The sequence below is a fragment of the Zalophus californianus genome, chromosome 17, assembly GCF_009762305.2.
Source record: "Zalophus californianus isolate mZalCal1 chromosome 17, mZalCal1.pri.v2, whole genome shotgun sequence".
In the NCBI taxonomy this organism is placed as follows: domain Eukaryota; kingdom Metazoa; phylum Chordata; class Mammalia; order Carnivora; family Otariidae; genus Zalophus; species Zalophus californianus.
Window position 1 is genome coordinate 20,590,062 of NC_045611.1, and position 26,517 is coordinate 20,616,578.

At 43.4% G+C, this 26,517-nt stretch overlaps 1 protein-coding gene across 2 annotated transcripts in view; it reads left to right on the forward strand.

Annotated features, from left to right (window-relative positions):
* CDH11 (cadherin 11) overlaps positions 1-26,517 on the forward strand; it is a 146,176-nt gene that overhangs the window by 37,062 nt on the left and 82,597 nt on the right. The gene's annotated exons all lie outside the window — the stretch shown is intronic.

Sequence of the window (26,517 nt, forward strand, 5' to 3'; positions counted from 1 at the left end):
AATAGAAAAAGTAAGATCTCAAAGAGCTGTTTTTTACGGATCAAATCATTTGGAAACAGTGCTCGCAGGAGACATGTTCAATACACATTTACGATGCTCTTTCCTGTTATAATGGTAGCTTCTATTCAAGGAGTACTTGCTATGTGTCATCCTCTACCATGTAGGGCCCCATGTCTGCTTTCTCATTTGATCCACCTGCAGTGTCCATATCTCGTTGCACAGGTAAAGAAAATGAGGCTTATAGAGGTTAAGTGGCCTGCCCAAATTTCCAAGCTGATGTGAGTTGACTCTGGACTTTAACTCAGACCTTCCTGATGCCAAAATCCTTTCTATTATCCACTAAGCATTCTGCCTTTGAGTGTTAAGCTTTGAATGAATGAATGACTAAATAAATGGATATGAGAAGATGATACCAGAAGTTTATTAGCAAAGAATTCTTTCCTCCCAGAGGGCTTTGTTTCTCCTGGAATTCAATTCAATCTGGACTTTGCATTTCACATTTGGGTTGAGGCAAAAAAGAGTAGAGCCATGACTTTGCTGTGGATTTGGGGGTGGGGGGTAGTGGAAGGTCAGGTATCCATTCTGGCTTCTCTGACTAGCCAGGGGTTTGGTCTGTATGTTCCTCACCTGTGCTCAGACACTGCTTGGCCCTTGTTTTTCTAACCAGCTGCTCCCACTCTCCTGATGAGGGGCTCACTAGTCTACCCTCTCCTATGGGCAGTACAGCATCTTGGGCGGGGCTCAGGTCCTTGCCCCTTTCCTTCTTCCTCTCTACATAGCTATCACTTGTTAAAGTTGTGAGGGTCCTAGTTAGCATCTGGGTAGACAGAGCTCAGGTGAGTCCTCCAACTGGCCAGATGTCAGGGTGCCATTGGGAGGATTTAACCTGGTAGAGCTCAGGAAGCTGAAACTTTCTTAAAAAGATTGTGGGTGGACCAGCAGCTCTGTGGTTTACTCCAAGGGGTGGGGAAGGTGAGAGACTGTTATTTAGCGAGCTCTGACTGAAATGGGAAGCAATAAGACTAGAGAAAGCATTGGGCACAGAACGTCGACTCGAGTGGGTTGTCAGCACCTTCTCTCTCCTTTGCTCCCCTCCCTCTCTGCGTAGATTTTGTATGACATTTCCTTGAATCCATTCTATGTCTCACTACAAGTCATATCTATATTTTTAGTGGATTTCAGAACACATCTGTAGAGTACATAGCTATTTGAAATCAATACCTTTTGTTTCAGAATATATTCAGAGTGAAGATTTTTGAGTGATAATGATGTCTTTATGGTTTGAAGAATACAAAAAAAAATATTCAGGCTCCCTTTGGGGTGTTCTGGGTTTTGATACTGACAAATCGCATTCTACACTGATAGATAACCAAAGTAACCCACCATTTGATAGGCTCTACTGCATTGCAATCAACAGCAGATCCTACCTATCTTGTGTGAAAGGTATCATTACCACTACACGGAATGGCTTATCCTTGGAATTCCATTACATTTTTATACCCATTCTCAGAATATGTGGTTTGATGGATCAATTTAAATATTTAAGATAAATATTGAAATATAGAATATAGAGAGGTATATATATGCGGTATTATCCAATAGTAAATATATTCAATATATATAAATCTTAAATATGTGCATTTTAATATATAAAAGCAAATCATTTGAGAGATTACTTTAGTAAGAAAATACAATACACTACAATCTGGCAAGGATTTATTGAGTGATGATTCTATTCCGGGTGCTGCCATTCCATAAAATTCTGTAGACACAGAGATGAATAAAGTAGGACACCTGTCTTAATGGAGGTCATGGTACATCAGGGAGCCAGGCAAGTGAAGAAACAATCATTAAGGAAAAAAAAATCACGGAGAAAAGAATGGACAAATTAAACTGCCAACTTTTGTACATCAAAAATATCATAAGCAAAATTATGACTAAAGAGCACATCTGGAAGATACTCAAAACAAATAGGACCTAAAGAAGTATTCTAGTATTTGAGTAAAGAGCTCTTGTAAAGGGATGAGAAAAATACCATCACCCCATGAAGAATTCAATTGTGTTACTATTCAAAGAAAGAGAAATTCAAGCAATGATGCCTTTTCACCTGTTAAAAAAAAAAAAAAATCTGTGGGTAGAGGGATTGTTACCATAAGGGGACAGGGAGAATGTAATGGACATTTCAGTATCATGTTGGTGGCTGTGTTAATTAAAATATCTTTTCTGGAATGAATCTGCCTTATGTACACTAGAGGTTTAAAATCTCACCTCTTTGGATCCAGCAATTTTGCTTCTAAGCATCCATTCTAACAGAATGAGTGGGTTCATGGGCAGAGATTAATGTACAATTAAATTTGCTGCATTGTTACTTATAATAGGACTTTTTAAACTACCAAGTAGCCCAACAGTAGGGGATTGAATGGTTAAAAAATTTGTTGTATATCCTGACAGGCCATTATGCTACCATTAGAAACAGGATTCCCAAAGAATGTTTAGTAGTGGCATAGTCAGAATCAATAGAAGATCTCAACTGTGTAAATATAGGAGAAAAATCGTGAAAGGAAATGCTTACTTTCTCATTTATGCATTTCATTTCCCAAAATTCTGACACTGAGTATGCATTATCTAATAATTAGAAAAATATCAATAAATAAGACCTAATAATTGTATGGATAATTATAATGAAATGTGAAGTCAGAATTATAAAAAGCAAAGAGAAGTTTCCAGGAGCTTGATCAATTAATACCACTTGATGAGTCAGGCAGAGAAAGTTGGAGAGAAGAGATGGATTTTAAGGACTGAAATAAAATTTGCCTCATGGTTAAAAGAAAGAAGGTCATTTCATTTCGCCTTGTGCAAATAACAGAAGCATAAACATACCTGACATGGTGAAGGAATGAGATTGATCTGGTGTGACTGGACCGTGCACTTGGCAGGACAGAGGGCTCAGTTGAATCAAGAAAGGTGAGAGACTCCAGGCTGTGAAGGGCTTTCCATTTTCAGGCCGTGCTAAGGAGTTTAAGCATCAAAACCTAATCACAGAATCTGGGAGACTCACAGCTGAATGCTGATTGGAAAATAGGCACACATACATAGGGTGAGATAAATTTCACTACAAGTATCAAAGTAAAGGCATACATATAAATATATATATATATATATACACAAAAATATATGCAGAAAACATCTTGGGGGAAAATTGATGTTTTTCTCTATGTTAAAATTCAAAGAAAACCATGGTAGGAAAAAAAATACCATATTTAAAAATACTATTTTTTTCCTTAGGGCTCATTCTTTTCTGTCCTTCAAGTCTTCTCACCCTTGAAATAATCTGCTGGAGAGGGTTTTCTGACCAACTATCCTATAACAGCTGTTCCTTCCTATTTGTTATCTATTAGTAGTCACTAATTAGATTATAAACTTCATGCAGAAGAGAGATTTATTGTATATATCATTGTATCCCCAGCTCCTAGTATACAGTGCTTTCTCATTAATAGTTGCTGCCTGAATACATTTCACAATGTCCCTGTACATGGAAGGCTTTGTCCAAATTCATAAAGTTGATGATGATGTCTGAAACTTCACATGACTGGAGCACTCCTCGTTTTTCAGGAATAAGTGCAGGCATATTGCGCTGGGCTGATGTCACTTTTCACTTACAAGGTGGTATTCATTTTGAAATCATTGTTAGGCTTAGAGACTAAGAACAGCCAGTGACTACATTGCTTGAGGTTAGGCAGTCAACAGCCCTGGGTTCTAGGTAAGCCTCTGCCCCCAGTTCCCCAAATGGTGTTTGTTCTGCTTGTTCCCTTCAGCTTTCTCTCCTGTGCAATAAGGAGCTGAACTCAGTCTGAGTTGCTGATTCCAGGATCCCCCCACAGAAACCTCTATTTCTTACCTGCCTCACGACTATGCAAAGTTCAGCAGAAAGCAGCACCTGATAAATGCTTGATGACTTATTGATCAAAATGTCAATTAGATTAGAATTACTTATATTTTGAGATTGATAACACCATTGTAAAAAGTTTCTGGAAAAAGAAACGTCAGTTTCTCCCAGTGCGGTGGGAGATTTTTTTCAACTGTGTTTTAATAGTTCCTTTGGGGATCCTATGCCTTTATTAGGGTAATGGCATAACACAAAGTAGCGTCTTCCTGACGCTAATATCAGAGATACTCTATCACTACTGATACATTAAATATGCCTACTGCCACCAGGAACATTAATGTATCACATGTGTCAAGCATAGAACAGAGGTTTTGAGCTCAATAAATACATGCATGTTGACTCAGTAGGAGGGATCTGTGGACTGTTTTTTTACACAGGAAAATAACAGAGTGAGAGCAAGAAACTGTAAAGTCTTGAGGACAAACACTATCACAGATTTAGCTCTCTAGATTTCACTATCTGCATCAGGGAGAGTGGTTTGACTTTCATACACCACCCAGATATGTACAGGAAAGAAATGTCCAGAAGAATGAACGGACGATGCCATAATTTGCTTTCAGTCATAATGCATCCCCTGGGGGTGGGGGAGGGACAGCTAGAGCAAATGATCATAGTCCGAGAATCAGAGGATCATCATAATTGCCACCTTCTGCTTCAGAAACACTTAAACTAAACATCTTCATGTTTCCATATCTGTGAATGAAGCCAACATGGGTGTTAAGCACACAGAACATACAGATGCATTTCTGGCTAATGTAAATTGAAGCAAAAGTATCTGAAAAGAGTCTGCTTTATCCTTGATAGGCAGAAGTAAGATGCTGCAAAGTCTTGAGGATGAACAGAAGAGCAAACTCTAGGATGTTAAAGCTCTTTTATATATCCCATCAAATATTTGTGAAACTTGATATGGCTGAGTTCTGTAGCTGTGTAATGGCTTAATATTTAATTTAAAAGGATTTCCTCCTTTAAGCATATTGTGTTGATTGTAAAACCTGTACAGTTCCTTTTAAGGTACCTCATAATTCACTTTTGCTTTGTCTTGGCTACACGGAACATGTTAGGAGACTATGTGGGTGAGACTTAGCCTTCTCTAATTTTCTTTTTTCCTTTGTCTTTTCTCAATTGCCATTGTGCTTTTGCATTAGACTACCACTTGTATAATTAGTCCAAGCAATATCCTCATTTCCATTATTAATTATTCTCCTTATATTAAATTTTTACTTTTCTGCCTTATAATAATTTTTTTTTTTCTGGAGCAAAGAAAGGAGGATACACATCTGCAATGAGCTTCTATGTGGTGCCAGGCTCTTTGCTTCATTATCTCATTTTATCCATGTGTAATCATCAATAAAGTTGCTTAAACCCATTTTTTTTCCCTCAAATAAGAAAAACTGACATTTAGAGAGATTAAGTGATTTCCAAGTGTTCAGAGGTTGGGGTGGTAGAGTCAGAAGTTACACCTGCTGGCGTCTTTACTTCTTAGTGACCTTTGCACAGAGTGTTTGCTTAGGCATGAGAGCCTACGGGATTTTTTCCCCAGTCACAAATAACGCAGTACAGTGAAAAGTATATGCGGTCAGGCAGGTCTGGGTTCTATTTATGTCCCTGATAATTCCTTTCATGCCTGTTGCCAGGTTACTTAGACTCTTCAGTCTCAGTTGCCCCTCAAAAAAGTGGGGTGCACCAGAACTCTTTTCAAGTGTCTATAGGATTAGAAATACCACACACTCCCAGGATGGGCCGGATCAGCGAGAGCTGTTCTTGTCTCTGTCTTTTTCTCCACCCGTCCTCTATTTTTTCAGGTTATGAGCCATTGATGGAGGTTATTGATGGCTTCTCCAGGTGAAGAAGCAGCTCAGCGAGCCTCAGAGAGGGAGGGTTTTCTTTTTTGGTCTGCTGGCACCACCCTGTGAATGAGAAAAGAACAAGCAAAGACAGTCATGCCTTTCAAGCTGGGATGCAGGAATTGGAAGAGGGATTTGTAGGAGATAAATCAAAGAAAATTGTCTAGAATTGGTACAAACGAAATTTGAGCTTAACAAGTGGTGGAGTGGTGAGGCAGGATTTGTGCTCCTTTTGCTGAAACACAATTACTCTCCCTCGCAGGGGAAGGCAGCTCGTTGGCAGACTCTCAGAGGCGTCGGTGCACTAATCACATTCTGCCCGGGACCAGACTCCTAGCCCTTCCTGAAGGCAGGGCGCTAGGCAGTCGCAGTCAATGCCCCTTCCTTCTTATCACACCTCCTTTACCAAAAATCAGAGGTTGAGCTCCACCCATAAACCAGGTGCAGGGTACACGAGGTACTTGATTACACCAGGGGGGAATTACAAATAAGGGTACATCCATGGAGCTTCTTATTAATGTCCAACTTCGTAGGTGCTATTTTGGGACTTTGGGAAAAGTACTGTTATTGTTCTTGTATCATATATTTGTATTGTTAATTATCTTACAACAGCGTTTCACCTGCCTTTGTGATCTTTCTTTAAACCAACTTTCATGATAGCCCCAAGAATAAGACCTAATCATCTCCATTTTATAGAAGTGACAGCTTAGAGACAGCTTATTCAGAGAGGTTAAATAGCTGCTCCGAGGTCACACAGCTAATCCATTCAATGCCACATTGTCTACACGGGCTTTGCGGCAATGGCCACCTGTTCAGGGACAGCATCCTGGGAGCATCGGGCTGTGTCCGTTTCATCAAAACAGATAAATCTTCAGGGATGCATTGCTTGTTCGAGGTAGATTCTCCTGAAATACTCTTTTGCTATACTGTGAAAGGCAGTGATTCAAAGGTCCTTGCCAAGGGATCATCATAAATCCTGTTTAGACAGAGAAATCCCTAGAGGAAGAAGGGTTCTGTGCAGTGGCCCACTGCCTGGAGCAATAGTGTCCAGAAGAGGAAATTTTGCAACAATGCTTGAATGGGAGCTGAGGGGCTTGTTTACATGGGCAGTGGCACAGACGTCCTGTAAGTAGGATTTGATGAAGAGCCCCCCTCGCCCCACATGGAGAGTGGGAAGAGGGTTTTCAGACAGTGGCCTCTAAGAGGCCACTGTCACATGTGGATTCCTGTGATCCTCTGCCTGAGGGGCTGTCTCTCTTTCAGAGATAAGCAAGCTTGCTGATGTTCTGCCCCTACCACAGTGAAAATTAAAGGCCTGGCTGATAGCCATTTTTTCAGCCCTCTTTCCCTTTCCCTTTATCACTCCAGCAGAGCAGTCTGTCAAGGCTCACCCCCACATCGTGGAGAGATGAGCAGATTACCAGCCACACGAGCTAGGATCCAACATGTGGAGGACATGGGGCTGTGGGTTGCGAGGAAGGAGAGCTGGAGGTTGCACGCGCATGCACGTGTGTGTGTGTGTGTGTGTGTGTGTGTGTGTGTGTCTACAGGGATGCTTGATTCCTTTCTTAAGAATACCCCTAGGTACATGCATTTTAATAAAAAAATATTAACATTTTTTTCCGCTCAAGGATAGAAGATGATTTACTAATTCCCTAATAATTTTTGCAGGACTCTGTACAATAATTAGGAAAAGCTTATAAAGAAAAATAGTATTTCGAACACACACACAGATTCTGAGAAAGGCATGGACCTGGAAATAGAAAATTACAAACAAGGGTACATCCACGGGAACTTCTTATTAATGCTCAACTCCTCAGGTGCCTTTTTTTTGGACTTCGGGAAAAGTTATTTTTGATGTATCTTACGAGGTAGGTATGGATTGTCTCAGAGCAACAATCCTGTAAGGTAGACACCATTAGGATCACATTCCAGATACAGAAACCAAGTTCAGAGAGATGAAGTCACTTTCCTGAGGCAGCACAGCTAGTAGATGGAACATTTACCGGAACCCCAGATCCCTAAAGCCCAAAGCTCTGTGCTCTTGCTTGTCCCTTGGAGTTTTATTAGGGCCATGGAAAATGGCTGATTCAGGTATATTGAACCAGTGCTGTTTTATTCCCCGAAACTTCTTCCTTTTGGAGCCTGGGTGTTTTTGCAGTGCTAACCAATGCCCAGCCCCATCCTCTGTGACACTCCTGCCCCTGCTCTCTCAGCCAGGCAGAGGAACAAGGGAGATAGAAAGTTAAATGAACTCCCCAAAGGGCAGTCACTAGGAGTCAATGGGTGTTTGCTTTATTCTATTTGTTTGATTTAGAACAAAACAAAACAAAACAACAAATGTTCCCTGCCTCTGGGTCCAAGGACTTAGCTGCAGATTTAACAACAGCAGTTCCCATGAATAATGAAAGAGTTCCCAAGTTGTCTGCAAACAACCAGGACATAAAAGGAACACACCAAAACGAAACTCAGGTGTTTGCTTTCTTCTTGCCAGTGTGGCAAAACTCAGCAGCCTCTTGGCCATCACCTGGGCACTTAATGGAGATGCAGGATCCCAGCTCCCTTCCCTAGACATCCTGGAGCAGAATCTGTATTTTGATAAGGTCCCCAGGTGACCTAGAGTGGGAGCATACTCTCTAAGGAATGTTGGGAAAGAGGAGGCCTTCCCTCCCAGCCAGAGCCAGGGCTAATATGAGGTGAGTGAGTCACTCCAGGTCCAAAATTTTAAGAGTGCCAAACGAGGCAGTGATCAGCATAAGCAATATTTAATGCGATATTTTCAAAATACTTTGTGAGGTTTTTTTAAAGATACCTGGAGATCTGCAGTCTTCTCCTTTCTGGTTCCTTGAGGGAGAAGGCAGGAGAAACTACTGGAGGAGGTCTGGGAGCTTTGGTTTCCATTTTCTCTAAATAGTCTAAGTTTTCAGCAAGTGAAATTATATGGAGTTGTTTCCATTTTGATCTGCATACCTCTATTTATATTATTGGACTTTCAACAACTGTGATTATACACAAGGAATGTTGCGTTATAACCTGAACGTTTAAGCTCCAAGTTCAGTTCAGCTGCCGAACATACATCATGTTAGTGATGATGCTAATGATCAAAGCAGGTAGCATTTATTCAGGGCTTGCTAGATGCTAAGTGTATTACAGACATTAACTTATTTAATTTTTACAGGAACCCTATGAGGGAGATACTGCTTTAATCTCCATTTTAGTGGTGAGGAGATGGAAGTGTACCCAGAAGTGAGATAACTTGTCTAAGGGTAGAAGGAGGTAGAAGTTAGATCTAGGCAACTTGCTCCCAGAGTCTACCCTCGTTACTGCTTCACAAATCTATAGTAGAATAGTGTAAAATGAATTTACATGATATTCGAAGTTCTAAAGCAGCTTTATGCACACTTTTTTCTTCAACGGGTAATAGGTTGCCAAGTTTTTTAATTCTGAAAATCTGCCCCTTTTACATTTTTTATGTTAAAATGCTCTTTAAAACAATGCAATGAGAGTTGATACATGATGGTAGTTGCCTTTTAGAAATATCCATAAAATTTTGGCTACCATTTTCTTTTGAAGTGGGCCAGGAGGGGAAGGGAGAAGAGGCTTTTAGTTCTAGGGAAGACACACATCTCAGGATCCTCGCTGCTGTGCTGGGAACACCTGTGAGCGCAGGTGGGCGACGTGGGTCCCGCCCTGTCCCTGTCTTCGCTTTGGCTCCTCGGTCTGCTGTTCAGCAGTCCCCGCACTTACCCCTCGGGTTGGCGTCTGTGTGGGACTCATTAGCAGTGGGTGTGTGTCTCACCACAGTGGCTCATTCACAGGGCTGCCAGGATTGCTAGGGAGCGGGCCACCCCTCTGGCTGTCCTGGGAGGCCACTGCTCCGGGCTGTCCAGAACAAAGCAGGGCTGCACCCTCTCACGGCCACCCCCCTCCCCCCATAGCGTCTGGTGTCCTCCCAGGAGATGCCCTAAGATCAAAGAAGAAAGCAGACTTTTGGAGATGGCCTGTTGTCACCCTGGATCCTGCCTCTCAAGGGAGACTGGAGGCGGCCAACAGCTCAACAGAGTGAGCAGGTACTGGATTTAACCAGCCTGGCCTCTCCATCTACCAGCCTGAGTGGAGGTGCCAGCGACACCGCCCAGCCCAGACAAAAGACGAGGATGGTGACACAGAGATCCTGGCAATGTGCTTTTGTGGACACAGCTTTAGGTCCGGCGGTGCTGTTTTATTTCTGTCTTGCCTGGACCGTAGCGCTCCATTCCCAGGTGCATGTTTGCTATTCCTGCACTTGCACTCAGGTCCATCTCCAGCCGATCCAGGGGCTGCTTTTAATTCTGGCTCGGTTGCTGCTGCCAGAGCCATGGCTCAGCAGCTTGGCATGGACCGCTGAGCCTATCTTAAGAATTTCTGAAAGTTTGTTCTGGTCTATCTGAGAGAAAGAGCGTGGACTGGGCCCCGCTGCCAGATTGTGGAGGCTGGGGACACGTGCTTGGGGCACTATTTCCATCTTCCGCCTTTGTCTCATCCTCTCCTCATTAAATCTTCCAGGTCTGTGGAGTTGACTACCAATTGGTGCCTGACCTAGTTACAGAGAACCACGACAGTACCCCTTGCTCATCATAATAAATAGATTGTAACAGTTCACTGGGATTCAAAGTGGACTCTGTTATTTTAGAGTCATTTCTACCTCCTTGGACTGAGTGTGTGTGCATGTAGATGCATGTGTGTGTGTGTGTGTGTGTGTGTGTGTGTGTGTGTGTGTGTGTGTGTGTGTGTGTGTGTGACAGTTCCCTAAATGAACGCTGACGTTTTCTGTTGCTCTGTTGGGACTTTGCTTTCGGACAACAGTCCTGTGGCTTTGCATGGAATAGTTAATGGGCTTGCTGGTTTCCCTGAATTGATCCCCTTTTATTTTCTCCTTGGGGCATTTTCTCTGGAGCCTGGGTTCTCACATCTTCTGCTCTCGGTGTCAGCTCTGTTTGCCTCTCTTCTGCCAAAGGGCACCACGAAGTTACTCAAAGGACCTTTTGAACTGCTTGTTCAATGAATGAAGAGCTCAGTTGGGACAGTTACTGGGACAGCACATGCTTCCAACTGGTCCCTGCTGCAGCATTGCTGGGCCATGACTCAGGCATCTGGTTTTGCCTCTGCTGATCTCAGAGGCCACGTGGGAGGTTGGTTTTGTTGGCATGTTGCAGAGTCCCTGACCTTTTCATCATCATTTTACCTTGCATTTTGAAAGATACTCCCCCCAAACAAGCTGTATTTATAAAGTAATAACCGATCTGTGTTCTCACTTTTAATTAATCATATGTACATAATTGCCAATCAGAGCTTCTAATCAGTATGAGTTAATCAGTGTTAACATTTATTTATTTTACTAAGCACCTTCTATGTGACTGACCTATGCCAGGTGCTGGAAACAGAAAAGTGAACAAGATTCAGGTTTGGCAGGGCCTTCCAGTATACACTATTCTTGTTAACTAATCATTTTAGTTTGGCTGAAATGTTTTGAGCACCCTCTGTGTGTTTGGAGTGGCACACAGTGCCTTGCATATATCCTCTTGACCATCCTGTGAGTTAGGTTTCACAGATGTCACTTTTCAGATGAGGAAACTGATCCTTGTAGAGTTGAGTCACTTGCTCTAAGACATACATTTAATATATATATATTTTAAGTAGGCTCCACAGCCAGTGTGGAGCCCAGCACAAGGCTTGAACTCACGACCTTGAGATTAAGACCTGAGCTGAGATCAATAGTCAGACGCTTAACTGACTGAGCCACCCAGGCACCCTGACATATATTTAATTACAAAGGAGAGGCAGGATTTGAACCCAGGATTGTCAGACTTTAAGGAGGTTTTAAGGAAGAGATTATTATCACAACTCCTTGCTTCCTTCTGGGTAGGTGTTAGCTTGTGTAGGTAGGAGAGTGCCCTATGTTCTTTCCATGCTTTCCGGTTTCTGGCTTAGTTTCCCCCTGCCCCAGTTTTACTGAGATATAATTGACATATAACAATGACATGATATACATGTATTTTGTGAAATAATCACCACCATCAGTTTAGTTAACATCAATCGCCTCCCATAGTTACATATTTTTTTCTCTTGTGATGAGAATCTCTTATAAGATTCTCTCTTAGCACCTTTCAAATATACACTATATTCCTGCTTAAAGTCTCTGTTTATAGCTTAGTTTGAAGTCTATGAAAACGCTGAGTACAAATGAGCCTGTTGCCCCCTAGAATAATGGAACTTTGAGCTTTCTAAGACATTCAGCTTACTCGCTTCCTGATTGTTGCAATAGGGGAACTGAGGCTATGAATGGCTGAGAGATTTGCCCATGGTCCCAGTGTAAGAGCCTGGGCTTGAACTCAGCACCCCTGATGTGAAGGCCAGTTGTGTTATTTATAGCCCATTATCTTGTTCCTGGAAAATTTATTCTGGGCTAGATGGCAAATCTCAAGAGATCTCCTGTGTAACTCTATCCAGGCTAGAAGTAAGAGCAGCCAAAATTAGGTGATGATGTAAGCTCATTAAGGGCAAGGGTCTAGCTTTGTTCATCACTGCGCTTCTAATCCTCAGCACCGCCCCAGGTGACTACAGGTGGTCAGTGGGTATGTCTTGGATGAAGGAACTGGAAGAGACAAAGGGGGCCTCCAGGGATAACCATCTCATGTTACCTGTTTGGTAGTTGCTGACCTCCCTTCTTGGATTCTCCCGCACCAGTGGGTATTTTAGAATCAAATTGATGGTATCAATATTTCAGTTGGCACTTCAATGATTCAGTCATTTAGTATCGTAAACTGTTTTCCTGTTTCGATTTTGGAATAAATTAACTGGTTCTTTTGCATCTTGAAGTAGAGTAGTTTTTTAGTGTTTGCTTTTTTGTTTTGTTTTGGGGTTTTTGTTTTCTGAGGTGGGGGGTTTGTTAGGCTGTACAGGAAAGTGATGAAGGCACTCAGTTACACAGCACGGGTTCATGTTGGGTGTGTGGCTGACTCAGGTATTTACCCTGCAAAAGAGACACTTCCAGTTGCATGATGAGAATTTATGAAAGTAAAAATTTGTGTCCAGGACAGATAATTTAAAAAAAATTATGTAAGCAATGAGGAAGAGGAAAGGGGAAAAATCATCCACGGTTCATTCACTCTGACTCATAGTCCTCATTTTTCTCCTCCCTTTGAGTACTTAACTTGGGAACATTTTTACATTATTGTAATTGGAATAAAGATTTTCTTTCCTAATGAACGACGTTGAAATGTTCCAACATATTTTTCCACATTGCTTTACAATTCACATAATTGTGACTTTGGGAAAGAACTGCTATCCCATGCAGGGCATGTCCAGTCTTACACATTTTCCTATTACAACAAGGCACTTTTGACTTTACAGGAATAGAAGGATATTATTCCTACTGGGAATTTGGGTGAAGCAGAGTGGGATCATAAGAGATTGGCCATACCTAGAAGGCCCTGTGCTTAAGTCAGTTACTCCATAGGAGTCCGTTTCCCACAGCTCTAGGGCCCTATTTCCCTAATGAAAAAAGAATGTTTGAGATATGCACATAGAGAAACCTGGAATTAATATCATAACTTTTTGGTTACTTTTCTATTTTTTTGTAATTTAAATAATTAGGATGATTTACAAAGCAAGCCTCTTCCCTAATTGCGAGAAGCATTTTCCTCATTTCTGAAACTGGGTGGTGTTGAACCGGAAGGCAGAACAACAAAAAGAGTACAAATGTGAGTGCAAAGGAAAGCGAACCTGGTCTTTTAAATTTCCTTGGGAACAAACAACAGGAAAGGCAGAGAACTGTGGAGGTGAATCCGTGTGCTCACTTGCAGGTCAAACCTGTTAGGATCAGTCCTTTAATGAGATCACCCGTGTTGTAGGAGTGGAGTCGGCAGGAGGCTGCTGGTAAGAGCCGACTTGGAAGAGAAGGCTGAGAGAGCTTTCATTAACTCTGCTTGCATCATAATTTGGCAAGGTCACTGGAGAGAATCTTCTTGAGGCCACTAAAAATAGGCAGTCTCATGGATCCAACTGTGCTGTCATCTCTCCTTGCCTGCTCTTTAATCACATCTTATTTGGGGAGCTCTCTTCATTTTCCTCACCCACTTACATCCTTTGTAACTCTTCATTCGCTTTAGATCAGCTGCCAGACCCCGTGTGCTGGGGAAGACAGCGGAGGCAGGACGTTTCAGGACCTCCTGCTCACCTGGCTGCTTTACCTCGCACTTATATCCATCCTTTCCTTCCTTCTCCCTTCCTCCCTTCCTCCCTCCCTCCCTCCCTCCCTTCCTTCCTCCCTCCCTCCCTCCTTCCTTCCTTCTCCCTTCCTCCCTTCCTCCCTCCCTCCCTCCCTTCCTCCCTTCCTCCCTCCCTCCCTCCCTCCCTCCCTTCCTTCCTTCCTCCCTCCCTCCCTCCCTTCCTCCCTTCCTCCCTCCCTCCCTCCCTTCCTCCCTCCCTCCCTCCCTCCCTCCCTCCCTCCCTTCCTTCCTTCCTCCTCCCTCCCTCCCTTCCTCCCTCCCTCCCTCCCTCCCTTCTTCCCTCCCTCCCTCTCCCTCCCTCCCTTCCTCCCTCCCTCCCTCCCTTCCTTCCTTCCTCCCTCCCTCCCTCCCTTCCTTCCTCCCTTCCTTCCTCCCTCCCTCCCTCCTTTCCTTCCTTCCTCCCTCCCTCCCTCCCTCCCTTCCTCCCTCCCTCCCTCCCTTCCTTCCTTCCTTCCTCCCTCCCTCCCTCCCTTCCTCCCTCCCTCCCTCCCTCCCTTCCTCCCTCCCTCCCTCCCTCCTTTCCTTCCTCCCTCCCTCCCTTCCTTCCTTCCTTCCCTCCTTCCCTTCTCCCTTCCTCCCTCCCTCCCTCCTCCCTCTGTTTTATCTTAACATGGCCCCCAATTCCACACATTGCTCTCTGCAAAGAGACTGGCACATAGAAATTCTCTACATGTCACAGTTGGGTAAGTGAGAGGAAGAATAAATGAATGCATGGTCAGATCTCCAAGAAGGCAGAGTTCCAGTGATAGATCAGTGGGCTGGGAAGATCTCTGCCTCCCTTGACGACACATCTCACTACTGATCTACTATCCTCCTTTCTCCACACTTTTGTACCCCCAGCCCTCATATATAATCCCTTCGCTTCACTTGTGTGTTCTGTCACTGTCTAGCTCTCTGTCTGTAGTTGTATACATCTGTCCACATCTTAATGTGCACATCTGTTCACAAGGAGGTTCTATAAGAATTCAAAGGAGCGGTTTAACTCTTAGATTCTTTAGTTCTATTTTTCCTCCCTTGATTCCATGGATTTCATTCAGATTTTTGTAAATAAAATTGGACCCCAAACCCTAATATGTATAAAGTGGATAAAACATAGCTGTGGATTGAATAGAAGAAACTAGGAAGAAGGTGGGGTACTAGAACCTCCCCATACTGCCCTCTTACCTACCATTGCCCCTGCCGTAGCCTCTGGGGTACCCAGAAAAGCTCAGTCTTATGATTTGTGATGTCCCTCAAATTTCAAGTCTGGGTCTCTGTGGTTATGGTTTGGAGTAAATGCAGATGATTATGTAGTAGGTACTGTAGGATCTATAACCAGTGTGAAGACAGAGTTTCTGCTTTTCACCAGCTCACAGGGATAGGGTGGCAAACAAATGGCTGGGAAGGTGATTCCCTAGAACAACAAGGTGTCTGAGGCCTTGAGGCCTGAATGACTGATGAAGATTGTAAGCTGTAGGTGTTGCCTCTCATCTAATCAAACACTGAGCATCAGCTCTGAGCTAGGCCTGAGAGTGCTGACTGAGGAAAAAGTCATGATCCAGTCTCTGTTTTATTAACCTTTATAAATTTCCTGTGTCCTGTATCACTAATTGTTGACTGTTTATTTTTCTGTTTGTTTTCTAACTCTACCACTGGATGAATGCTCTGCAAGAATAGCAACCCCATCTGTCTGCTACTCTAGTGTCTTAACCAGTATCTGGCACATAGTAGATGCGCAAGAAACATTGATTGACAGGATGAGTGGTTGATAGAGATGATGCCGTGGTGAGTTGAGAGAGAGAGAGAGAAAGAGAGTGTGTGTGTGTGTGTGTGTGTGTGTGTGTGTGTGTGTGTGTGTGAGATGTTGGAAAAGGAAGGTGGATTATCAGGAGGAAATAACGTGGCCAGGGCCTTAAAGGACAAGGAACACTTATGAAGAAGAGAAGGAGAACATGTATTCTGTGCAAAGGCAAAAAATAGGAGTGAAAAGTCAGGAAGAGTGGGGCAACGTGGTAAATTGAGCAAAAATGGTCATTTCTGGGAAGTGGCTGCTCCAAGTGAGGCTGAAGGCCTGCTGGCTCCCTAATGAGGGGCCTGCCCTGGGGGAAAGGCAGGTGATGACGAGGGACAGAAGTCAGAGTACAGTCGGGAGTACCTGGGTTTGCACCCTGACAAGCAGGGTGACTGGGGTATGTTACCCATCCTCTGTGTCTCAGGTTTCTCCACTTTCAAACAGAGAATATGGCCATTTGAGCACAGGACCCAGAACAAAGCAAGGCTTGGTTATTGTTAAAAGCAGAGGAGGCCAGACTCAGAAGCCCTTCAGTGTTTTGAAACCTGGAGCACAGAGCAGTGTGTGGAGGATGGGCTGGCTCCCATGTCCTCCTGGGAGAAATATGCTGCCTTCACCCTCCCCCACCTCCTTCCCTCACCTGCTGGAGACTCTGAGGGTCCTTGCTGTGCTGGTGCTGCTGTAAGCTGTGAAATATTCTAGTTCTATTATGTTTACACTAAGGATGTTGTTCACTGCCTAAGGCAGGGTTGGGTAATCTGGGTTGGGGGGGGACAATGGGATAAAAAACTGTCTAGCATCAGTCTCTGGAATGGCTGTGATGGAGCTGAAGACCAGTTTTGTCTTCATGGGCTCTGAGTTCCTGTGCCTGGTTGTGCATCCTGGTCCCTTTGTGTGACACAGCCTGACAGGTACACGACCTCTCTGCCTGAGCTCTGCCTATGAACCTTCATTCAGGTTGTGATACTGTGCTGTCATTTCTCCTTTTCTCACTTTTATTATGTAAAGCAGCGCTATACATTTCTGTAGTGCCTACATCTTTGCAGGCAGCCTTAAACTTCCTTTGGGATAAAACTGGCTATTTGTAAAATGAGTGCCATGAATTACAGGGAGAGGTACAGAGGTAGATTCTGTGCCTCTGAGTTTTCAACCTAGTTTCTTCTCCACGAAGACCTAGATTCCTAGAGAGCTACTAGACTGTGCCCCCACCTCCGTCACCAGGTCTGGTCTGGACTGACTTTTGTCACTTCCTTTGAATTTCATTTCTGCCCCTGGAAGAGGACGATAATCTTTCCTCACAGTCCTGACCACACCTGCTCCGGCACGAGGTATGGGTGAGGATGCTGCAGACACGGGCTGCCAGAGGCAGCGTCCGCGTGGGCTCTCCTCTTCACCCACTTCCCACTCAGGGCCTCGGTCTCTCCATCTGTAAAATCATCATTAAGTCATTCCTGGTTGTCTCCAAAATATTGGGGAACCACCCACACAGTTATTTACTTAATATTTTCTTTTGACTCATTTCTGGTTTTCTTAAATATTTTTGAAGATCATACTACTATCATTGATGATGGTAAACTAGTACCTGTTGTGATAAATGGAGAGTAGCCCCCAAATTGATATAATTAAAAGAAACAATATAATTGAGTCTTTTCTGAACCTGAGACTACCTTTTCTAAAAAGAGAGGTTTGTTCGGGAATTACTACAAATGGAGACTTTCTCTTTGTTAAGATCTGGATTGAAAGAGAATTGCCTATGTCCTGGCTCATTGTCATTTAATGCCAAAAATAATCACAGTGATTTGTGGGGCTCCTATTGTGTCAGACATTGCACTTATTTCTTTAATATTTCTTTATATCGAGTCCTTATAACAGAAAACTGATAAATTCTTTAATAATGATGATGCTAATAATATTTAATGAACAGTAAATTAGTGCCAGAAACAATAAGATAATTTGTGCGCATTATCTCGTGTGCCCAAAGAATGTCCATTTTATAGGTAAGAGTCCTAAGTTATGGAACTGGTGAGTAGTGGAACCCCTAATGGGAACGGGCCTGCCAGACCTGAATCCCACCCCCTAGCAGAAGCTCCGCTTCCCTTCATCTGTCTAACTCCCTTGCTTTCTCTCCCTCTGTTTGCTTGCTGATGTAACCACTTGGTTTGGCCCCCAGACAGGGTGTTCTGGCTTTCTTCGAGGTGACCAGACCATCTTGTCAAGGACTATGAAACCTAGCTGTAGCTGCTTATCACCACCCCAGCAAGCTACAGGGAGACCCCTGGTGTCCTCATGGTCTTCTGCACATGAAGTGTCCCCGTAAAGATGGTCTTCATCATGGCATCAGGTTGGGCCCATGAAAGACCATTAGAGAGGGAATAGTACCTAGAGATCCTTCTAGCTCAGTGTTCCCCTGGGTGTGGTCAGAGTTCTGCAGGAGGATGGCGGGCTGCTTTCAGCGAGGGAACTGATTATTCCGATTATAGAATTCTGTAGACTCAGAACAGGAAAGAAACTTAGTGACCATCAAATCCACCCCAGTACCTGATGTCAAGATTCATTTTGTAAGTTGCCAGATAAGAAATGTATTTTAACTATTTCCAGAGATGAGCAACCAACAAGTGAATAGTGTGTGTGTGTGTGTGTGTATGTGTGTAACTTTACACTCTTACAGTATCAGACAACCACGGATATCAAAGCCAAGAAGGTATAAAGTAAACCTGCTTCAAAATCCAGCCTGGTTTTCCTGGATGAAGTCATAAGATAAGAGATTTAATAAGTGGATGGTGCAATGGCAGATGTCCCAGAGCCTCTGATTCGAGTACTATTAACAGGATATTTGCCTGTCACTTCCACACCATTGACCCAAACCCAGTCTGGGAAGATGACCCAAGTCTTCAAAGCTGTTCATAATGCTGTTTTTGTCTTTATTACTTGGTTCTTATCAATGGGATTAGTAAAAGCAGACTTTATTTGTAATTATTTGAGTATTTTAAAAAAGACGAAAGCAAAAGAAGGAAAGAAATGAAACTTCGAGGATGTGTGTGCATCTATGAGTCTGGGAGGTGAATTTTGGGGGAGCAGCCTAGATAAAGCTTTCTAAGGGGATGCTAAATTCTTGATATTGGCATGTGGATTTCCCCCAGATCTTTAAGAATGTCAAAATTTGTGCATACAAGTGAAGAATTTTATGCCACCGATAAAGTGCAGCAAACTAAAACTGAATCATTTTGATGGCCCACTTCCCCTGCCGCCCCTGAATGAATCCACTGTACTTAATGAGGTGCAATGAGGATGCACAGTGCCTGCTAGACTTGCTCGCTGGCTCGTGTCAGCCCCTCTGTGGCCAAATTCAAATTTGTACCTGAAGAAAAGTATAAGGCACCACCCACTGTGGACCTTCAGTGCGCTCGCAAATAGGTGAGACCTCAGGATCAGGGACACAATTCTTCATTCACCAGCTCAATTGTTCCAAAGCTACCTGGGAGCACCTAGCATGCACCTTTGTAACAATGGATATGTAATGGGCAAGAAAACATACATGCTTTTTCCTTTGTGATGCTTATGAACGTTATCAATGTGTACAGTTTATATCTTCAGAATCATTGTCTCAGAAGAGGTAAATAAAAAAATGGCATTTTTTTTTCTTAGCTTAATTTTACATTGCAAAAGGATGGCCCCACTTAATTTTGAGAAAACTTGTTTTGTTTTTTTCCAAGCATAATGGCCCCAGAGGGAATGCTCTCCTATTATATCATAAATCATTTGCATTGCTATGGACAGTGCGGCTTGCTTTTCTGACTTTGAGAGGTGAGAGCAGACGGTGACTACTTCCAGCACACAGCAAAAACTCGTGTGTGTGTGTGTGTGTGTGTATACTTCTTTGACTATGAATATGGTGTTTTGCAAATGAGTTGATTCCTTGGTTGTATGGAAGTTCCCCAAATTTGATAAACTGTTCAATATAAAGTCTCAGGCTTTGGGTTATATACTGTTCATCATTTCTTTGGAGGGCCCTCGTCAGGGGCTGCTCTCTGTCTTTCTCTCTCTCTCTCTCTGGATAGTTCAGTAGTCTGGTAAAGTGATGTAGTCACTGGTCACTTAAAAAAAAAATCACTGGACTACTTCCCTAAATTAGTGCCCTAGTTTATGTCTGCTGAGAGCAGTTGAGTATGGACGTTGGATGAATTGCTATGGTTTAAACTCCATGTGTCCAAATCCTGGCCTCACTGCTTTATAGCTCGGTGAATGAGGGCAGCTTTACTTCACCTTTTTTTTTATCATCAATTTCCTACTTATGAAATAAAATCATAGTACCTGATGTATAATATTGTTTTACACACACACACACTTAGCCCAGTGACAAACTCTCAATAAACGTTAGAAATCATCTTTGCCTGCTTGGATTAAGTTGTGTCTACATAACACCTGGCTCCCGGGGATATAGAAGAGCTGAAATAGTTCACATCATGTGTACATGACTATAACCATACCCTTAAATCCTCAAAGATGATTAAATGCTTCACTTGGCATCTGAAGTATTTGGGAAATATCGATCACATTTTTCAAACTCAGTTCTTACACAAACCCATGGATTTGCCGTCAGTCAGTCAGGAAGTACCTGTTGGTTACCCAGTCTTGTTAATAGCCAATTGTTTGCAAAATGATAGCCTATTTTTAGGTATCGATTTTAACTATTTTAGAAAACAAATCAAAACAGCTTTTAGCTAGGCTGCAGAATTTGGGCCAAGTGAGGACATCATTACAGTCCTTAAAAAAAAAAAAATTAGAAATTATACCTGTGCTTTAACATCAAGTAGATAAAAAGGGTAGATTTTCATGTGTTAAAATTTTTAAAATACAGTTTTATGGTTGTTCTTCATTTAATTAGTACCATTCATCTATGTGTCCAATAAGCCGAGCTCTGTAGAGGGTTAGCCTGGTACTGACCCAGGCCAGACAAAAATGAGCATAAGATATTACATCTCATCTTTCTGTCTTCAAGAAGCTTAATGTTTCCTTGGATGCAACATTGGAAGGGGCAACAGACACAATAAAAAAGAGCTCTCCTTGGGGGAGAAATTTAGAGGAACAGAGGTGCACAGCCTGCTGGGATCGGAGTATAGCAGGCCTTACTTGGGCAGGAGGTGAGGCTGGGGTCAGACCGGGGAGAAATGCATAAGCTGTGTTAACCAGGGTAGACATCTCCTGACCTGACAGGGAACCACTTAGTGTTTTAATATTGTCATATTTCTTTAATGTAAAGATTGTTGTCCTCTAGGAAGTGCTTCCATCAGGAAAGGAGTTTCTGTTTTGCCATGTGCATTACTGTCAAATGCTGAGATACTTGTTCATTCACAACAAGGAGACAGATAAGCAAAATAAAATAAACTGCAGGAGGAGACATGAATGTTGTTCTGAGCTTTTGTGATTGCATGTGCTCTGCTTGCTTTGTTTATCCCAGCGATTCTTTCTAAAACTTTACCAGTTGACCATACAGACATCCCTGAAACCTTCCTGAAGCTGGGTTGTATTCATTTTTATTTGCTTGCCACTTCTCCCTCCCCTCAAAAGGTTAAAATGTAAAATTGCTGGCATTCTAGGGCAAAAATAAAATATACTCTCTTGAAGAAAGCTTCTTTCTTTTCCTTCTCTTCTACGTGTTCTCAGGTTCTATAACAGTACATAAACAGACTCCATGTATATTTGTGACTTTTATGGTGGATGTGCTTAGATTTTCCCCTTATTCTGATGTTTTATTCCTTTTTTATTCAGTAGAGAAACCACCAAGGCATAGCGGGAAGGCAGAGCCTTAGGAGTCAGGAAAATCTAGGTTGGAGTTCTTATTTTACTATTAATTAGCTTTGGTACGTTGGGTAAGTTATTTAACTTCTCTGACATTGCAATCCTTTCTCTTTTAGGAGGTAGGAACCAAATAAAACAAGCCCCCCCCCCCCCCCCGCCCCGGGCTGTTGGCAAGACCAGTGAAAAGAAAATTGCATGTAGAAGCACCAAGGCAAATGTATATGGGGGGTATATAGTAGGTGGCCAATAAAACGAGTTTCTAGCATCACAGCTGTTGATATGTTAACGAAGAGAAATCGAAAACGACCGACATCATTTGGGCAAGAAATAGAGATAAAATGTAGAGTAGCAGGAGGCTTGCTCATATGCTAGATGACTGTTTGTTTATTCATTTCCCAACGATATTACAAAGGCTGTGAATATTTATTTAGTTCTGCTCCCAATAGTCCTTCTAATAGGGAATTATTTGGGTACAACGAAAGACATTTGTAAATGCGGCTGATAAGACTGGCATTGGACAAGGAGTGTTTTGTTGGACACAAGAATTCTATTGTCCCCGGCTTCAGTTGTCAAGTGCTCGGAGAACCCAGAATTTATGGTGGTAGCACAATGGGCCTTTCAGGGCCCAGCGAGAGAGCTGTGAGATCCCGCTCCCCGGCTTTTCAGGGCTTCTAATCTTTTTATCGGGCCCGGACAATGCCGGATTCAGCCGCTGCCTGAGCCTCCTGACTGTCCATTGGCCGCCAGGTATTGTGCGGTAATTACCATGGTGACAATGGACTCTCTCTACGCCAGTCCATCGGTGCTTTGGAAAACGGGGAAGGTTGTCACTTTGTATTAGGTGCCTCTAAAGGCATGGCTTACTTAGAAAAACTGCTAAAGAGAAATAAAGATAATCATGTTAAGAGTTTGATTTAAAGGGCCACTGTGTCAAATCCATTTGGAGCCCAGGATGTCTTTTCGGATGTTTTCTTGTAATTACGGTCAGACATGGGGCGTCATCCCTGCTTTTTTTTTTCCAAAAAATTCAAACTCTATAAACCTATCTTACAAAATATGTTTCACCATATGGTTTTGGAACTTTGGCGATAACAGGAAAGAGAAACACCCAATGATGATTATTAATTGAGTGTATTCATCCCTTCAGCAATGTCAGGAACACGTTCATGTACCATAGGAAGAAGCCCCTGTTACACGGTGCCCGCAGTCAGCTGCCTCCCTGCTGCCCCTTCTCCCGCCCAAGGAGCAAGAAGACACAGCGACATCAGCAAAACGACTTGGTCTTTCCATTACAAGAGAAAATCATATGGCCTTTGCTTGACTTCTTTGCCAAAACACAGCGGTCTCAGAAGCCTGGTGTTTCATTTGTTTATTTAATAGTCATCTATTTAATCATAGTTTGTTTCAGTCAGCCCCCTACCAAAGTACTGGAAATTCCCTGTTGCACTGTTTTAGCAAAAAGTAGAAGTTTTCCGGGGTGATGTACTAGAGGGGTAGGTATGATTTACCCCAGGACATAGGTTTCATTGTGGGTTCTTAAATCTGGCAGGAGAGGAATGGATTGTTGGTGATCCAGTCCAGTCAAGCTGCTTCCCTGCTCTAAGCACTGGGCACTTACGGCTTAGCCGATTTCTTCGTCTGTAAAATGGAGCTGTCTCTATATTTGGGCTCCCCTGCTCCGCTTAGTGACAACTCTTTCCCTTTTCACCTGCCACCCCCGTGCCCTACCTGCACCGGCACTGCATACACCGTAAGTGTCCCAGGATCGTGTTGACATCGTGTTGATGGAGTCAGTGAGGTGGGGACTGTTTTAACCCAAATGTATGTATACTTTCAGCCCGTACCCTCCCCCAACCCTAGAACTACATATTGTTGTTTTTGTTGCCCTTGTACTCTTAACAGTGATCCTAGCCCATGCCTGGGCTGGCTGAGTCCACATTCTTGAAAAGGACCCATACATGTAGATCGATAAGCCAAGGCATTTGATTTGGAGCAGAGATCCTCAGAGAGGGACAGCAGTGTGACTCGTGGGTCAAAGGGAAGCCTACGGACTTCCATGTACTGAGCCTTCTGAACACTCAGAGCTCAGCAGGAGATATCTGCCACAATCATACCCCCATCCTTACCCTGGCTTTTCTCCTTGCTTTTTGTAGGCTCACTAAGGATTTCTCCATGCTGCTTCTCAGTGTTCTTTTTCCTGATTTCTCAATCTCTCTACAGTCATATATGGCTTGATATGTCTATACCCCTAGGAGGCTCAGTACTGCTGGTGGCTGAGCACAGCCCTGGATGGACCTGGGAGAAGGCAGTGACCCTGTATGGGGAGCGGGCCAGTCATGGCATGCAGGCCTTGAGAAAGGAAGGGGAGACACTCTGAGAGTAGGTAGGGGTAGATGCCACAGTGCTAGGCTGGATTTCCATGGCTCAGAAGGGAACACGAGATTCCAGGTCTTGCGGAGTCATGACAGGAAAAGAGGGAACACGAACATTCCAAGCAGGAACTCCAATGCGGAAAGAGAAGACAAGCAACATACACGCACAGGCCTCTCAGACCCAACAAACTCTCTTCCCATTAACTCTGCTGAAAGTACAGAAACAGCTAAGATTTCTTTTTTTTTTTTTTAAGATTTTATTTATTTATTTGACAGAGAGAGACACAGTGAGAGAGGGAACACAAGCAGGGTGAGTGGGAGAGGGAGAAGCAGGCTTCCTGCAGAGCAGGGAGCCTGATGGGGAACTCGATCCCAGGACCCTGGGATCGTGACCTGAGCCGAAGGCAGACGCTTAACAACTGAGCCACCCAGGTGCCCCAACAGCTAAGATTTCTTCTGTCATTGTTTTCTTTCCTAAGAAGCATGGTGCGGTTGTATATCAACATTTTCCATAGAACCTACATCCCTTCTCTCTCGAATGTTTGTCATCGGAATTCATAGACAATTCACCCAGCTATTTTTGCTTTCCTTCCAAAGCTCTTAATTGTCTGTGCAGGCTTTTGGTGAAAGGAGTTTTATAGGGGATAGTTTTCAGGGAGGTAAACGATGCGAGGCAAAGTGGAAGTTCAATTAGTTTTCATGGATTTGAGAAGTAAACTTTTGAAAGCACAATGGCTACAGATTCAGCTGTATTATTAACTGACTGGATCCTGGGATCCAGGAGCTCAGGCTATCACGTCTGCACTGCTGAATTCGGATCCCACCTTGGGTGTTATTGGCTGCACACCTTGGGCAGGAGTCTTACCCTTTGAATAGTGGGGGTAGATACCCAGATGGGCTCATGACAACCAGAGTGGTGATATGCATTGGTGAGGCCTGTGGCAATGTCTGTTCCATTTATGGTGTACTAGTTGTCCCCTGCTGAGTAACATATTGTCCCCAATTTAGCAGCTTATAACAATTCACTATTACTTTTTATAGTTGAGTTTAGTGAAGTCATCTGGGTGGTTTTTACTTGGGGTCTCTCACGCTGTGTTGTCAGATGGCTGGTCACATGAAGGTTTGACTGAGTTGGATGTCCAAGATGGCATCTTTGCTCACCATCTGGCACCTCAGCTTGGGTGCCTAGAATAGCTAGGTATGGCTGGGCATCTCTCTCTCTATCCATGCAGCTTCTCCACATGGCTAGCTGGAGCTTCCTCACAGCATGCGGGTCTAGAGTATTCAGACTTGACATGACAGCTGACTTCTCCCAGATGAAGTTTTCCAAGAGCACAAGACAGGCTATAAGGTTTCTTATGACTCAGCTTCTGAAATCTTAGTGTTCCTTTGCTATGTTTCATTGGTGACCCAAGGACATCTCAGATTCACATAGAAGGGGTCCTGGAGCATGGCTATCTGGGGGTATGGTTCATTTGAGAGGGGGGCATTTTTGGAGACTAGCTCAACATGTAATGTGGTTGCAAAGTGGGGTTCTTGGGGCACCTGGGTGGCTCAGTCATTAGGTGTCTGTCTTTGGCTCGGGTCATGATCCCAGGGTCCTGGGATCGAGCCCCACATCGGGCTCCCTGCTCAGCGGGAAGCCTGCTTCTCCCTTTCCCACTTCCCCTGCTTGTGTTCCCTCTCTCGCTGTGTCTCTATCAAATAAATAAATAAAATCTTAAAAAAAAACAACAAAGTGGGGTTCTTCATCAATTATGTGTTCTATGAATTATCCATGTGGCTTTTTCTCTGACTCCATGTTCATCTAGGAATAACCCCATTGCTGTTCTGTCCTCAACATCCTGGGAATAGCACACAATAGGAAATTTTCTTGTTCTTGCTTCAGTCACCAAATCAAGATGCTATGGACACATTTGAGATTTATAATTTATTTCAGCCCTTCATCAAGAAGGGTTTTTGCTTGTTGTTGTTGCTGTTGTTTGGGGAAGTTGTGGTATGTGAGGAATAGCTGTTGGATGGAACCAAGATGAGATAAGGAAAAGTATATTTGGAAACAAAAAGGAAGCATAATAAAGTCAAATAAGAAGCTGTTTCACTTCTTTCTTTTAAATATTTTATTTATTTTAGAGAGAGAGAGAGAAAGCAAGGAGGGGAAGGAGCAGAGGGAGAGGGACGGGGAAGGGGAAAGAATCCCAAGCAGACTCCACACTGAGTGCAGAGCCTGACACGGGACTCAGTCTCATGACCCTGAGATCATGACTTGAGCCGAAACCAAGAGTTGGACACCTAAATGACTGAGCTACCCAGGTGCCCCAGAGCTGTTTCACTTCTTAATGCTGCCTGGGTTGATCCTAGAAGGTAGAAGCCCTAGAGATGAAGGACATTCAAGAAAGACTTTATGCCATTGTGTTACGGCTATGCCAGCCACCGCCTTCCTTGGTTCAGTGCCTCAGTTTTTGAAGACAACAGCTGTTCAGACACTCTGTATTCCTCTCTTCATTCACTGAACAGA